The sequence below is a fragment of the Camelina sativa genome, chromosome 9, assembly GCF_030686135.1.
Source record: "Camelina sativa cultivar CO46 ecotype springtype chromosome 9, ASM3068613v1".
Taxonomy (NCBI): domain Eukaryota; kingdom Viridiplantae; phylum Streptophyta; class Magnoliopsida; order Brassicales; family Brassicaceae; genus Camelina; species Camelina sativa.
This window is the reverse complement of record NC_141888.1, coordinates 16,826,664-16,842,363: the sequence shown is the minus strand read 5'-3', so window position 1 is coordinate 16,842,363 and position 15,700 is coordinate 16,826,664. Positions and strand designations below refer to the sequence as shown.

General features: G+C 33.4%; 1 long non-coding RNA gene and 1 pseudogene across 4 annotated transcripts; both read left to right on the top strand.

The window, feature by feature from the left end:
* The first annotated feature begins 1,984 nt into the window (after positions 1–1,984).
* On the top strand, positions 1,985–3,828 carry LOC104710879 (uncharacterized). Of its 4 annotated transcripts, XR_015565629.1 has the most exons (4): positions 2,935–3,073; positions 3,160–3,250; positions 3,508–3,606; positions 3,693–3,828. It is a non-coding gene; the product is annotated as an uncharacterized LOC104710879 (long non-coding RNA). The 4 variants fall into 4 exon arrangements; XR_015565628.1 differs by lacking the exons at positions 3,508–3,606; positions 3,693–3,828 and adding an exon at positions 1,985–2,651 and having other exon boundaries at positions 2,970–3,073; positions 3,160–3,397; XR_015565627.1 differs by lacking the exons at positions 3,508–3,606; positions 3,693–3,828 and adding an exon at positions 2,517–2,651 and having other exon boundaries at positions 2,963–3,073; positions 3,160–3,397.
* Positions 3,829–6,610: 2,782 nt separating this feature from the next.
* Positions 6,611–7,350, top strand: LOC104710878 (vacuolar iron transporter homolog 3 pseudogene; annotated as a pseudogene).
* Positions 7,351–15,700: the final 8,350 nt, after the last annotated feature.

Sequence of the window (15,700 nt, the reverse complement as noted above, 5' to 3'; positions counted from 1 at the left end):
GCACAACATTTATACTTCGGGTATTGATTTCGAAGTTGGGGTACGGAATTCAATAATTCAGAAACATAATGTATTTTTAGGTCAGATCAATAGTCAAATGTATGAATTCAACACAGAGCTATCGTGGAGGTATGAAAAAGCCATTTTTCCTTGAAGATGACTACAAAATTACAATAATATTGTTCATTAAAACGGATTTATGGACCTACACTAAACAAAAGAACGTTATGTACGTACACTAATCTCAAGAACATTATGTATGTATAAGTTCATATGTACATACACGTTGATATGTATGTACACGTTCGATTTTAGGTTTAATGAACCCAAAATTACCATATTATCCTCGTCTTCTACCTCTAACATACGACTGAAAACCCTAATTTCCCCTGCCTCATTTTATTTTTTCACGACTTATGTCTATTTTTTTGGTTTCACTTGTGGGGGTTTTTACTCAACTATTATAGATTTTCCTCTCAACATCTGATTTCTAAATTAAAAACCTATAAAAAGAGAATTATATAGATTTCCGAAACGATATCTTGCTCTTCCATGGATGAACCCAGAGGAAAGATTTCCGAAACTGAGTAGGAAAAAGACGTTTGCTCCGGCCGACAAATAGAACACGATTGATGAATCTGCTACAAACTTTATTACATGAACACCATTAATCGGAAGAACAGCAAACGTGTTTAGATCTTCCTCCAATAAGTCTATCGCAACGCTAGACTGTCTTTGCCAGCTTAAACAAATTCGTGTTATTCTGGTAAGACTTTACAGCTGTAAAAAATGCTTACTAAATCTACCACGGACAAGAAGCATACCACTACACTACGAAAACTATTTCAAAAAACAATCAAAGTATACCGAAAATATCTGTAACGAGAGAAGGCTGTCGAATAAATCTGTCGCAACAGGCCATTAGTCTACCATAAATATCTTCCCACCCTTTTATGTTTATCGCTATACCCACTAAAAACATAAGTCTATCATCAAAGGGCAACTTAATCTACCGAAATCATATATCTATCGATTTCATCTACGTGGACCGATAAGTGTACCAACACTACAACTAAGTGTACCATCTACGTCGACCGATAAGTGTACCAACACTACAACTAAGTGTACCAAAAATATCTGACGTACACCTTTAATCAGTCCACCTAGATAAATGTACCACCAAAGAATCGGTAGACTTTCTACCAGTTCCCAATATTTTTTTTTCCACTAATGGAATAGCCGTAATTACGTTTTTTCTCAACACTAGTTTCAGGGGTAGTATGGGTACAGAGTTTATTCTAGTAATTACAAACAATTGTGTGTTACTTTTGTAATAAGGAAGCTTTTATGCAATATTATAGTAACTCTCCCTTTATTATATTATATCAAATTATAAAATGCAAAAAAAAAGTTGAATTTAAATATTCAAATTTTGACCCGTTACTCAGTAAAATTTTTAATTCAATAAATATTATTTTTAAAGAATAATATTACTAAAGCTTGAATATTTTATAGTTTGAACAATTTATATTTGTTTTTAAAAATTCAACTTATGGTATATCCAGAAATAAAACTATTTTTTAATTATAATAAATAATATGATAATTTATTTGTTTTACAAAATAGACTCATATATAAAATGAGAGGTGAAGTATAATGATAATTAACAAATTAATATGTTAAGTTAAATATCAAAGGATTTTATTTGATGAATAATTTTATAAAGAAAATTAATATGGTAAGTTAAATGATATCAAATGATTCTTTAGAATATTCTCTTTAAGATTTTTGAAAACAATGTGCTCTAGTAATAAAATCTTCTGAAAATAAATTAAAGTTGCACCCACTATTTAACTTGTAACCAATTAATCTATCAATTAATCTATAACCTATTTGTAACAAACTTATTAAAATTATATAGTCTACAAAACATTATTATGTACTTCCGTTTTATTATAAAAGGATACCAAAATTTGGATAAATTGAATTCTTGATATTGTGCCACTCGAGATCTATTAATTTCCTTTTAGATTTTTGTATGTAAATTCTTAAATGTTCATGAGGGTGGTCGATCAGTTAAATCAATTTCATGTATGATATATTACGAAATCACTAAGGGGGGTGTATTGAACTGAAGATTTTAAGAGATTTTAGGATATTCTTAAATCCATTGTTATTTAATTGATGATTTTAAAAATCATATGAAATCCTATGTTATTCAATGTGAAATTTATAAAAGTCATTTACAATCACTTGTTATTCAATCAATAGTTTATAAATCTCACTTCAAATCTACTGTTATTCAAAAAATCACAAATTTTTTTAAAAAATCTATTAAATGTGATTTTAGGAGACTTTTGTAACTTTTTTAGTTCAAAAATATGTCAAACAAAATCACACCTCTAAAGGTGAGATTTTAAAATATTTCTTCCATCTACAAAAAAAGAAAAAAAACTTCCTTCGACACTGACATTTTTTTTTTAACGAGAAAACTCTCTCCCTCTTTCTCTCTTTCTCTCTTTCTCTCTTTCTCGTTTCTCGTCTCGCTTCTCTCTTTACTCTGGAAAAATCCTAACATTTGTTGATGTGTAATCGAGTTCATCTTCTGCAGGAATCAATGGATGGTATTTGGAACTTCATCATAGACAAAGGTAAACTGTCTTGTATCTTGATTCTTGAGCAAAGCTTGAAACCGTTTTGTAACTAACCTCTTGAGAATCCTTACAGCTTATTCTTAAAATTTCTTAAGTACTTTTGATTTTGCAAAAAACCAAAAAAAAAAGTGCAGATTTGATTCACGTTTTGATGAAATTGGTGTTAATTTGATGGTATGATATCAAATTCATCAAACTTGAATCAAATCAAATTGGTGAGAGATCTCTGTTTAGGTTTTATTGTTGTTGGTGCTTGATTGATTGAAGAAACTGAGAGAGGTGTTTTTGTCTACTTACGTGGTCCGGAGAGTAAAGGCATTGACCTAAGCCACAAGCCTCGTACTTACAACAACAATTCAGATCAAGCCGAGGGTGTTTCATTCCCCGTTGCTTCACGGGAATACGGCATTGGAGCACAAGTAACAACAAATTACATTGAATCTTTTTGATATTAACTGTTTCTATTTTAAAATAAGCAAAGATTGATCAAAGATTGGTGATGCAGGGATCTTGGAGTTAGAGAGATGATGGTGATGACAAATAATCCAGCACATTACGTTGGTCTTAAAGGCTATGGTTTATCAATTTCTGGCAAGGTTCCACTCATTAGTCCGACCTAGTCCCTAAGTGTTTTTTTTTAGTTGGTGAAAAATATGACCGTTGTTTGATCTCGTTAAGTTACGACATATGTTTGAAGTTGTGAGTGACTTTAGTTTGTTGTTAGTTGTGTTTTGGTGCCTAAACCATGTGTTTTTGTTTTCTTCACCTCCATAATTGTCATTAGAATAATTTTAAATGGTATCTTCTAATTGACTTACGACTTTGAGAAAGCTTCTACATTCCCTTTGGTCAGATTGTTAGCAGGAGGGATCGCCGGTTACAAGGAGGATCATCAACCCTGCTTTTCACATCGAGAAGATCAAGATATTGCTTCTCTCTGCTGCCTGCACCAGTTAAGACTGTAATATGTAATGATCTTTTAGTTACCTTGTTTTTTTGGTTACAGAACATGGTCCCTGCGTTCTATCATTGTTGCAGCGAGGTTGTCTGCCAATGGGAGAAGCTATTTACAGATAAAGAATCGTCTCTTGAAGTCGATGTTTGGCCTGGCTTGTGAATATGACTGCGGATGTGATCTCACATACTGCTTTTGGAAGCAGATATAAAGAAGGGCAGAAGATATTTCAACTACAAGGAGAAATGGCTGAGCTCATTGCACAAGCTTTTAAGAAATCTTACATCCCTGGATTGAGGTAAAAATCCACAACATCCATTGTGTTTTTTTACCTGTCACAAACTAAAGATTTTGAGAATTTGTTTGTTTGGTGTAGGTTTTACCCAACAAAGAGCAATAGAAGGATTAAAGCAATAGATTTGATTTGAATACATCATTGACATAAGTTTCAGAAGCTTTTGTCGTATGAGCTCAGCTTCAATGTCTATTTTTTTTCTTCTAAAATTAACAAAAGTGTGATCGAGTGAAAACTGAAATGTGATTCTTCACATGACGTTGAATCAAGCTGTTTTTTTTTTTACTTTCCTTACTATATTATAAAATCACCTAAAATTCATAATCAAATCTCATCAAATCCCAAAACCCAAATCTCAAAAAATCTGCAAAAATATCAAAATCTCCTAAAATTAGACTCAAATCTCCCGAAATTCTAAAATATTTAAATCCCAGCAAAGCTCCTAAAATATCAAATTCAATACACCCCCCTAAAGCTGGACCAAAAACTAAAAGGATTCAAAAAGCCTTTGCACATTCCTAAGTATTCCACATGTACAGCATAGCACATTGCTATTCAAGTACGAAGAGTTTTAGTAGGATGTGTCTACAATGAAAATTATCCTAATCAATGAAAATTATCTTAATTACTAGTGAAACTATATATCTTGGGATGATTTGATTATCCTAATCACATAGCAGTTATTTTTCTTTTTGAAGTACACATGTTGGATGTAAATGGTTGATATAAATTACGAACTTTAAAAGTGATTGTTCTTTGTTGTCAAAAAAAAAAAAACAAAAAAAAAAGAACTTTAAAAGTGATTCATCTAATTTTTTACTATCTGAGAAGAATAAACTGGAAAATGATTTCAACCATTCAACTAAGAAACTCATTAATTTACTATTTCATAAAAGAATGAGTTGAATGCTATAAAATTTTTATTTATTTGAACTCAATTTTTCTCAATCAACCAATTTTCGTACCATCATTTACACAATTACATTACACTTGTTGAGGTTATAGGTAGATAGAGAGTATTATTTAAATAATCAATTTAACAAAGTGTTATTGGTTTTGTGATTTTTAAAGAGTTAGAACTTTCTGAAAACTTTACTGTTATTCAATCTTGAATTATTAAGATTGTATTAAAATCATGTGTTATTGGTTCAAAGTTTATAATATTGCTTACATTCATTAAAATTTATGTTTGACTGAATTGATAATTTTAGAAATTCAATTGTGCCTTCTTGGATTAAGGAAATTTTGACTAACTTTTATGATTATACGGAGTATTAAAGTTTAGTGTTTGGTTGATTGACTTTAAACAAGTTTTGTTCATTTGAAACAACTTTTAAAGACTTTCAAAATAGTAGATGGTAAATATATGTGAATCTATTTACTTGTCCATGCTCTGTTTTGGCATGGCGATTGTCCAACATACCCATACCACCCGCTCAAATAGCCTCAAAGGATCTGGAAAGCAACATACCTCAGTTATTAAATCTTCAATTGGCACAAGGTGCCTCACTGGAAGAAAAACTTCTTCCTTTTTGGCTACTCTGGCATATTTGGCGTGAAAGAAATAATCAAGTTTTTAACAAAATCAATGTAATCCCCTCAAGAGTGGTTTTACAAGCTAAAGCAAATGTCAAACATTGGTTGGAAGCAATCTCACAAACCTCCTTGAGCGGTACAAGTCGTCCTATGCTGCAAAGGCATAATTCATCTTCCTGACTAGACCGATGTGTCACTCATTAAATGCAATTTTGATGCAAGTTTTGATCCATCAACAAATAAAACAACCGGAGGATGGATCATTCGAGACGGTGAAGGTTTAGCTAAGGCTTGGGGCTCCTCATGGTTACAAAGCACAAGTTCTCCTCTAGAAGCTGAAGCAATTGTATTGTTCGCATCAATGCAGCAAATTTGGATTAGAGGTTTCACAAATGCATGCTTTGAAGGTGATTGCCAAGTTCTTATCAACAACAGCAACAGCACAAACAGTGATGTCTCTCTTGAAGGAATTTTATCGGACATACAATTTTGGGAATCAAAATTCACCACAATACGTTTTATATATGTTCATCATAATTCAAATAAAGTTGCTCATATATGAATGATTTGGGTGTACCAATTCAGAATTTTATTCAGCTTCTTGTAATCCGCCTATCTGGCTTATGAACGAATTGTTTGTTGATTCACCAAATTAATAAATTTTAATTTCGACGAAAATAATATATATGTGGATCTTTTATAAACTTTCTAAAGCTTTCTTAAACTTTGAAACCATCATAATCATTATAATTCTACATTATTCAAAATCGAAATGATGCAATTAAAATCAGTTTTAAATATGTTTTCTTCATATGTGTAATTACTAATCCTAAAAATTGAATTAATAATAGGAACAGACTCACAGAGGGAGTATTATTATAAAAAAAAAAAGAAAAAAAAATACAAGCTGTCAAAAAAAAGAATACTTGATATAGGAAAACAAATAATTAACAGCTAGCATCATAATTGTTTTGGTAAGTAAAACTCAAAGTTAGAATAGAATTACAATTAGAGATAAGAGGAAATCTGGTGAAGGTTCTCTAGTCCACATTTTTGTTTTCCAATATAGTAAAAATATAAAGTACCAAAAAAGAACAAAATAACAAAAAAAAGAAAAGAAAACCAAAATACTCAAACAAAATTTCTCCATAAATACAAGTTATCCTAGGCGTGTGTTCTCCACACTTCACCAATATTTATAGTCTTTCTCATTTAACCATGGAATCACACAATAACGTGAACCTGGACGTGGAGAAAGATGAAGAAATGGCTTTTGACTACTCCAAAAGAGCTCAATGGCTACGAGCCGCCGTGCTAGGTGCCAACGACGGTCTTGTCTCGACGGCTTCACTTATGATGGGTGTTGGTGCGGTGAAGCAAGACGTCAAAATCATGCTCTTGACCGGTTTTGCTGGTTTAGTGGCCGGAGCTTGTAGCATGGCGATCGGAGAGTTTGTCTCCGTTTACTCTCAGTACGACATAGAGAAGGCTCAGATGAAGAGAGAGAGTGGTGGAGGAGGAGGAGGAGAGACAGAGAAAGAGAAGCTTCCGAGCCCGACGCAAGCGGCTGTGGCGTCGGCGTTAGCGTTTTCTATAGGAGGGATTGTGCCGTTATTGGCGGCTGCGTTTGTGAAAGAGTACAAAGTGAGGATTGGAGTGATTGTGGCGGCGGTCACGTTGGCGTTAGTGGTGTTTGGATGGTTAGGAGCGGAAAGCATCGGTGATAAAGTCATCGCTTAGGGTTTTGATTGGTGGATGGTTAGCTATGGCTATTACCTTCGGTTTTACAAAACTCGTTGGGTCACATGCTCTCTGATATGTATGTCTGTGTTTATTTATGTAACCAAACTCTTCTTAATATTTCATTCAACTCAATACAAACTCGGAGAAAAAATAAAAAATTCTAATAAGTAAAGTGAATTCTTTTAACAATCTAACTAGATAGTTATTTTTGCTGGAGAAATATTAGCGTAAATTTTACTGTAATTTGTTAGTTATAAAATTATGGTAGAAGTTTATTTGATGAACCTCTTCATTCAGCCTCTTATAAAATAAGGAAATAAAATCTGCATACATTATTATAAAATTAATAATTTAAACCGCTATATAATTTTATTCTAATTGTAAATTCTAAATGCTAACCATTTCATTTGTAAATCCAAACCGACATATAATTTCATTCTAATTATAAAATCTAAACTCTAACCATCTCATTTGTAAACCCAAACCGACATATAATTTCTTTATTATTGTAAAATCTAAACCCTAACCATCACATTTGTAAACCCAAACCGACATATAATTTCGTTCTAATTGTAAAATCTAAACCTAACCACCTCATTTGTAAATCCAAACCGACATGTAATTTTGTTTTAATTGTAAAATCTAAACCCTAACCACTTTATTTGTAAACCCAAACCGACATATAATTTTATTTTAATTATAAAATCTAAACTCTAATAACCTTATTTGTGTTTCCAAACCGACACATAATTTTGTTCTAATTTTAAAAATCTAAACCAAGCCAATATTTAACTTCCTTTAATTAAGAATATACAGAATTTGTTTCCTTAATTTGTTTTTCTTTTTAATTTAATTTTGATTTATTTTAGAGAAATGTCCCAGAATACCATCAAACCTAGTTTTAGTTCCTAATTTACCATCCATTACTTATTTTTCCACTAATACCATTATTTATTTAAATTAAAAGACCATTATATCCCTATGTTATAAACCAACGTGAGTGAAGCTTTTGGATTTCGTTCTCAAACCCTCTCTAAGTATTGTCATCGTGATTCATCATCTTCGTCGAGTTCTGACGGCTCCATCTATCTTTGACATCGTTCGTCTCCGTCTTCCTCCGACATCATTCATCTCTGTATTCCTCCAACTTCGTCAATTTGTTTGACATCTCTTTGGTTTCATCGACGCCGGCAACAACGATTTATTCATTCTCCAATTCACCATCAGATCTGAGAGTTTCGATATCGATGTTGATGAATCTATCGAATTCAAAGTCGAAATCGACAAAAATGACTGTTCCAAGGCCATCATTGTGTCTAGATCCGATGACGCTCCCGTACAAGACAACAACGGTGGTGATTAATTTGGTGGTTGCAGTGTTTGCGTTATCATCGGAGATAAATTAATGATAAGGTATTCTCTATGCTCTGATTGCTTGATTTTACCATTTGATTGCTTTATTGAATAGTATTTTGTGCTTCATTCTAAAATTTTACAAAATTTGTTGTTTATAAAATTCTTGTGTAGTTTTTGAATCCTTTAGCTAATGACACACATTATTCTGAAAGTGTTTTTTTTGGGGTTTCAAGGTAATTAATAAAACTGCTAGTGTTGCAAAACTAGTTTAATTGTGATGTGATCTTCGTGTATTATAGTTTTAGAGTTGAGTTATGTTTATAAAGATTGTACATACTGGTAGAGAAGATGTGAGTCATGTAAACCACATTTAGTTATTTAGTTAAATGCATATAATCCTTTCCTTTTGTTCTTGTATCAATAGGGACAATATTGTAGTCACTCCAATATCTCTTCTCACCAGCTACCAAACCACTTACATGTTTGAAAGAGATTTGGTGTTTGTATCTATATGTGCTAAGAATGACATTTACTCGATGGGAGTATCAACAATACACAAATGCTTTTTGCAATAGTTGTTGCTGTGAGTAAAGGTTATGGAATATAGAGTTAAAAATTTCTTTGTGCTTAATATGCTTTTAGTTCTCATATATATATTCTTTTGTGTTTCTCTAGTAGATATTGAATGAAGAGGAGATGGTATGACTATAACAGTAAGATATATAGTCTTTACGAGTTAGGAAGGCATTCATAAATTGGTTTTTTACTTATATGTGTTTATGTTTGTAGGATTTTTATCGACTAAGTGGATGTGTCATTACATTCAAGTGATTGATGATATACATGATCGCTAATATTTCAAGGACAAAGCAGAGTTGATGATGAAGATAAGAAAATGGACAATTGTGTGGAAGTTTGAATGCATGTCATTGTGGAAGACCTTCCTAAATTCAAGAATGTCTTCCTAAACATTAGAAAATCCTCCCTAAATTTAAAGAAATGTAATTTTAAATCTTTGTTTATCTTCTTGCCTCACTGTATAACATATTACTCATTAGTGAGGGATAGTGATTGAAATTTGTTCACATCCTCGTGTTTTACCTATATAGTAGAATTTTAACTTGAGGTATAATTGTATTGTTTAACGATGGAGAAAAATCCAAAAGGTCTTCCTAAATGCCAAGGATTCCTTCCTAAATTTCAAGGATTCCTTCCTAAATTTCAATTAGTCTTTCCTAAATGAAAATAACTAAATATTGGAAGAAAGTTATTGAAACTGTTATTCATTAACGTCATCTCAAACATTATACAATCCTAGATAGATGAAAACAAACAAAAAGTTAAGTATGCTTTGACTTCTTTGATGCAATCGTAGTTTGTAAACTAGTTTATCTTCAATTCAGATCATGGCTCATCTCCTATGTTGAAATGGAGCTTAGAGTTTGATATTTGTAAGGAAAGAATCTTCCATGTCCTGCATAAAAAAAAAAAAAAAAGCAGATCGTGTCAGGAAAATCATCCTAAAATATATAGATCATTTCCTGAATCTTCGACAATGTTTCTCAATTTTCAACTATCTTAATCAATCAACGTTTATATGGTATGAATGACTTCATGAGTTAGCAGAAAGCACAAAAAGTAGTCACAAGAAACCACCTTTCAATCAATGTAAGTTTCTAAATTAACAAAAAACACAGATGGTGTCAGGAAAATCATCACAAAATACAAAGATCATTTCCTGAATGTTCATCAGTGCTTCCCAATTTTCAAAAATCTTAATCCAATCAACGTTTATGTGAGAAACTACATGATATGAATAGCTTCATGAGTAAGCAGAAAGCAAAACCATTGGCCACAAAGAGCCAAATTTTCATTATGAAACATATCGTATTATGAAAGTCTTCCTAAAATTTCAACAGTGCTTCCCAAATTTTCAACAAACAAGAAATCTACAGTAGTCAGTTATGAACACGAAAACACTAAACCATGTCAGCAAACCAAGCTTAATGTATAAAGATAAAGTAAACTGAAACATAAGCAAATCCAAATTGTATAATTGTGACATGTATAAGCTAATCCAAGTTGTAAGTAGTTCTTCTTGAATGATCAAATCAAGCATGTAACTTCACTGGTTAATCCAACTAGAATGACACAAAACCATCTCAATAAGCAACATGAACATCCAGTTGCAAGACTCATCACAATGACACTTATAATTAACTTTTCTATGCAACATTAAAACGACCAAGTCAAGTACACTAAGCAAAGTTATAGTTAGAAAAGACAACACCAATGGAATAAAGTATAATGCAACTGAATAATAACTACCATCAACCAAACTCTAGCTAACAAAACTAGCATTGTATCTAACAAAACTAGCATCACCATTGTTACACAGATAAGAAAATCCACAACAATTTACATGTTTAGGAAGAACAAATCATTACATGACGAAGACAATCCACAACAGATAAATTTTAGTAGAAACCATAAGAATCTACTAAATTTTGCACCCAATAGGTTTAGGTTTTTGTGGATTTAGTAAAGTCAAAATCACACACACATACATAAATCTTATGGTGTTTTCAATTTCTACAATAGAAAGAGAATGAAATGAATCTTACCTATAAACTACAATGACCAATGCTAAAGCGTTGTGTGGAGAAGGTTGATCAACGAAGAAGAAGAACCTCAAATACAAATCGCAACGACGATGAGGCAAAGCAAGGCCGAAACGAGGCATAAGGATGGTGGTGGCTAGGGCGATGCGAATCGAATTGAGGAGACCTCTAAGACGAAGCAAGACAACAGCATACCGGCGAAGCGGTGAAAATCCGGCGAGATAGACCGATGATGCGACGGGAATCCGGCGAGATAGATTGGTGATGCGACGAGAATCCGGCGAGATAGACCGGTGATGCGACGAGTTTCCGGTGAGATATACCGGTGATGCGATGAGAATCCGGCGAGGTGGCAAGAATCCATCAACCACCGTATCTATTTTTTTGAGTGAAGGGAGGCAACGAGAAGCGATTTGGAAACAATGAGGGTTTGAGAAATAAGAGGGGTATTTTCGTCAAATGGTTTAATGAAAAATGTTAGAAATGAAAATTGTTTGGGCTTATGGTATTTTTGACCCAGAAACTTAAAATGATGGTATTCATGACAATTGCCCTTTATTTTATTTATTTTAACAACAATAGAAAATAATTGACTCAAACAAGCCAATTCGGAGAAGAACTGCCAACAAATGTAACCACATACGGTTTTGATTTTTTTTTTTAATGAAATATTAGATAGAAAATTCTGATTGGTTGAGAGGAGAGGAAATAAATTTTAGTAAAATTCATAAAATCAAACAAAACCCGTATTAAAGCGGTCGTGTTTAGAAATCCGATTTAACTTTATGATTTTTTTTAGTTGTATATATTATATTGAATAAAATCTAACATTTGTGATTTCTTAGATTTTAATAAGATGTCACTGCGTGGATATATAGTGCAAAAAAGTTTAATAAATTAGATATAATATTTTCTATTTTTAAAATAGAAACAATATTGTATTTTAGTTTTAAAATATATCTGTTATTATTAAACAATTTAGAGATGCATATTTAATCTTAGTTTTATAAATAAAATTAAATTTTATAATTTTTCTAAATAGTTTGTTATTATTTCTTAAGATTTCTGAAACAATAAATGAAATCTGTTAAATAATTTTGAAAATATTGTTTTATTATTTTATAAACCAATATAAGCTTTTATTTTGTAAGTTATTAAATTAATTAAAATGCATGACATTTTTGTAATATGTCACATGATAGTAGAGTTAAACTTATATCATCATCCTAACCAATGGAACATTTGTTCTTTTCTACACAAGATTACATCAAACCGCTAAAAAAGCAAATATATTCAACAATATCGACAAGAGAAGAACATCCAATTCAGATCTATCATATATCCGACGACCAATCCACTTATAGAGTCAAAGCTGCACTGATCAATTTGAGACTGATTCTTTGTTTCTTTTACCTTCAACTGCATTAAACACACTAGTTTTTAAACACCTAGAATAGCAAAATCACAAGTATAAAAGAAAACCACAGTCACTACTCTTTTTTTAAAAAAATATACTAATAGCTTAGCTTAATCAATTGACTTCAGCGATAGAACAAAAAAAAATCACAACTATTATCGTCATAAAATATGATGAGTCGCGGTAGAGATCTTCACACTACATTAAAACATGGAATTGCCGATTATAAAAATAGTCACTATATAGTCGCAAACTACTTAGTAACGACTGATTGGCGACTGACATACGTAGTCGCTAAACAGTGGATCGCTAAAATAATCAGTCGCCAAACAGTCGACACGGATCTACTAATTGGCGACTGATAATTGTGGTCGTTCTTCCCTCGCCAAACAGTCGCTAAAGTTGCGACTGAATTGCAACACTTTAGCGACTGATCTGGTTACTCATTTGCGACTGTTTTGGTTACTGATTTGTGTACGTTTCAGTGACTGTTTTACGACTGTTTAATTATCATGTCTTTTAAAAAATTCTGGTAAAAATGAATTATTTGATTTAATAATACCAAAACTGATTATGAAACTATAACTAAAACATAACAAACATGAAATTAAACAAAAATATAAGTTTCAACATACATTCAACATAAGTTCCAGAAAACATCCAAACATCCAAGAGTACAAGTCGCAAATATTACAAAAGTTTTCATAATCATGAGGGAAGGAGGGATAGTGAAGGAACCTAACTTTGAACATCAGCAGGGTTGGAGTCATTGGTTTGAGACTCGAGGAAGGCGACATATTTTGGGTTAGTCTTGAGGAAGCTAACCAAGCGTGTGATCTCTGCTTGTTGCTCAGATGCAATCTGTAAAGCCTCAGCTGCAACCCGTGAAGCCTCTGCGTCACGTTCTGCTTGTAGAGCTGCTTGTTGCTCTATTTTGCGGTTAGCTTCTTCAAGCTGTTGTTGCAGGCTTGTGAAAGAAGAAGAGCTTCCAGGGAACTTCTGCTTCCCGTTGATGTAACTCCCTAGGCTTCCAACTCCAAAGTATGTTCCTCTATCACTTATGAAAGTAGACTGCATAAACAAAACAGAGAGAAAAAGTTAACATAATTACTTAACAATAAAAAACTTAATAGATTATTAGAAAGAAGCAAATTACCTGAAGAAAGAGCTCATCATCCTCCTCGTGAGATAGCTCTGATCGACGTGAAGTACCATCAGAAGACTCATCATTATCCAGAGCAGCCAACTTAGCTTCCCTTTTTTTCTTATATGCCTCATGAACTGCTTGCACTTTCTTATCCACAAAAGTACCATCTTTTTTGGTATGAGTCCTGAGAAAAAATTCAGGAATAGTTGGCGGTCTTCCCAATTCCACTTCCTGAAATGTTTGACAATTAAAAGGTTAGGAACCATATGATGTCAATTAATTAAACAATGAAAAGGTTATGATGTACCTCACCATCTCCTTTTCAATTTGTAAGTAAGACTTCGGCCCTGATACATGTTTGTGAGGGCTAAGACCATTACGGTCAGACATTAGAGCTGCTGAAGTGGTTGCACTCTTTGCCACGGCTTCTTCTGTGTTCCAATAGTCACACATTTCTTTCCAAATAGATTTCTCAATCCAACTCGGTTTCACTTGATCTCGCTGAGCTGCTGCCTTGGAAACCATGTCTTTCATACGGTTTCGACAAATGGTATAAAACTTTTCTTGAACCACACCGGTTAGTGAGGGATCCTAGGTGTGTGTTTTCTACAAAAGAAGACTAGTGTTAGTGATAAAAAAACCAAAAAAAAACTATAACTACAGAAATCAAATTGAAAGGAGTACAAGTTTACCGCGAATTCCAAGTATTTTTCTCTTCTTGCATTAGTAACACAACCCCAACTGTAATATGGCCCATCAAACTTGTTTGTAAACACTTTTGTAATCTTTCGGGTAAGTGATGACTTGTCTTTACCAAACCTTCAAACACAAACAAATCAAAAGTAAAATTCTAATCAAGCACAAACAAACCTTCAAACATAAACAAATCGAAAGTACAAAATTCTTAAAATTCTAATCAAACACAAACACAAGTGTTCCAAACACAAACAAACCTAAAAATTCTAATCAATCCAAGAAAAATTCTAATCAATCTAATAAACTAAAAATTCTAATCTTACCAAGTGGTTCCACGCTCTAATGTTGGAGAGAGGACAGTGGTTTACTACTCACGGCCTGGTTGGGCAAGCATGTCATGTAAAGAAGCGAGTACATCAGCTGGGAGATTTGATTGCCTTAAACCGTCATCCTCAGAATCAGATTCTTCTTCCTCATGTGAGTTTTGCGCTTGAGAACTATGATGCGATGCAGAAGCTGCTCGAGGTTGACCAGGTTGAGAAGAGTGTGGTCGATGATTTGAGACGTGAGGAGTCTGTCGAGGTAGATTCGAGACTTGAGGAGACTGTCAATGATGATTCGTGACTGACGGTTGAAGAGACTCTCGAAGTTGACTCGAGAATTTTGGTGGATTCGTCGCGGAGGCGAGAGGTTGAGGAAAAGGACGCCTGATTGGAGCTTTGCTGGAAGGGGATGCTCCAAGAAATCTCCTCGAGTTCTGGAACAGATTTGTCGGAGGTGTATAGTCTCTGTAAGTAGGTGTAGGTCTCCCTGGACGCTGGAGAATTGGGACAGGAATTTCCTGAGAATCAGTGTCTGGGTCTCGCTGGTTCGCCGGCGTGAAGGCATACTGGCTTGGAAGATTAGCGGGTCTTCGATTTGCTGTTTGTGAGGTTCTAGAGGTTTGATTTGAGGGGTTTCTTCTTCCTCCTCCTCTTTTCTTTACTCCAGCCATCAAAATCAAGAGATACTAGGACGGGGATGAAGATCTAGGGTTTTCTCGATTGAGAGCAATTGAGATCTAGGGTTTTCTCGGGGATGAAGAGAAATGAGGGATTAGGGTTTTCTCAGGGATGAAGATGAGATCGATTTGGGTTTTCGCCGTTTTGTTATGGCCAAAATTTGTTTTAAGGCCCAAATTAAATATACCAGTCGCTAACGAGTAGCTGTTTAGTCGCAACGTTTGGCGACTGTCAAATTGGTCTCAAAATTAGTCGCAAATTGGCGACTAAACTGCGACA